The sequence below is a fragment of the Euprymna scolopes genome, chromosome 8, assembly GCF_053919585.1.
Source record: "Euprymna scolopes isolate OS-2025 chromosome 8, ASM5391958v1, whole genome shotgun sequence".
Lineage (NCBI taxonomy): Eukaryota > Metazoa > Mollusca > Cephalopoda > Sepiida > Sepiolidae > Euprymna > Euprymna scolopes.
The window spans coordinates 152210398-152211656 of record NC_136489.1 but is presented as its reverse complement, the minus strand read 5'-3'; the positions used below and the strand labels follow the sequence as shown (position 1 = coordinate 152211656).

General features: G+C 41.0%; 1 pseudogene; it reads right to left on the bottom strand.

Moving 5' to 3' along the window:
- Positions 1 to 388: 388 nt before the first annotated feature.
- LOC145284237 (U2 spliceosomal RNA) lies at positions 389 to 526 on the bottom strand (annotated as a pseudogene).
- Positions 527 to 1259: the final 733 nt, after the last annotated feature.

Below are 1259 nucleotides of genomic sequence, written 5' to 3'. Positions count from 1 at the left end.
TGTTCTTTACTAACCTCGGCCAAATAGCATATTTTTGGACAAATTAAATAAACACAAAGGGGGTAATATTAATGAAATACGGTGTAAGTAGAAAAACTGTCTCTATCGGAAATTTATCAATTTTTAGAATAACGAGGCCCATAGCCATTAGTCGCGTGCTCTCATGTAATGAATGAATGCGTGACTGTAGAATTGACATGAAATTCTTAAAGATAAACTAAAATGACCGAAAAATGAGCTGAAATGACTTAAATAAATAAAAAGTAAATGATTTAGAATGAAATGACGTTAAGAATGATTTGAATGCTTCAGAAATAACTGGAATCCTTCAAAAACAATTTGAATGATCTGAAGATTGGCTTGAATGGTTTTGAGACAAACTGGTTGTAAGGGGTGATCATTTTACATCAAATTAATACAGAAAAGTGATCCCCATCTTTATATTACAAAGTTACAAACATGAGGGCAGCATGTAGTAAGAACAGATACTACACTTTGATATTGGCCAAAAGGCCAAGAAAAGGGTATTTATTTGCTCTCTCACCGAGCAAATTACGCACAAGTCCGATTTTTAATGTGAGGAGTGAAGGGGAAATGGGGACCAACTCCCCGGGGAGTAAGGGAGCTGGATAGTGACAATTGGTATGAAGGGTTCCCCCTACATTGATCAAGGTCTTATATGCAAGGCTGCCCCCACATATGGTCTTTGCTTGTAGTATCTTCTAGAACAGATACTACACTTCGATCTTGGCCAAAAGGCCAAGAAAAGCTTGTTTATTTGTTCCCCTGCCGAGCAAATTAGGTACAAGGCCAATTTTTTATGTGAGGAGTGAAGGGGTAATGGGGGCCAACTCCCGGGAAGTAGGGGAGTTGGATAATGACAATTGGTATGAAGGGTTGCCCCTACATTGACCAAGGTCTTATATGTGGAGTTGGTATTTATTTGCTCCCCCACCGAGCAAATTAGGCACAAGGCCGATTTTTAATGTGAGGAGTGAAGGGGAAATGGGGACCAACTCCCTGGGGAGTAGGGGAGCTGGATAGTAACAATTGGTATGAAGGGTTGCCCCCACATATGGTCTTTGCTTGCAGTATCTGCCGGAACAGATACTACTTTGACCTTGGCCAAAAGCTTAAAAAAGCTAAGAACAGCATCTATTACCAACAGACCTTTGATCTTAACCAAAAAGGCCAAGTACAGAAGTGTTACGGACAGACCGGCAGACCGACCGACCGACCAACCGAGAGACCGACGGAGT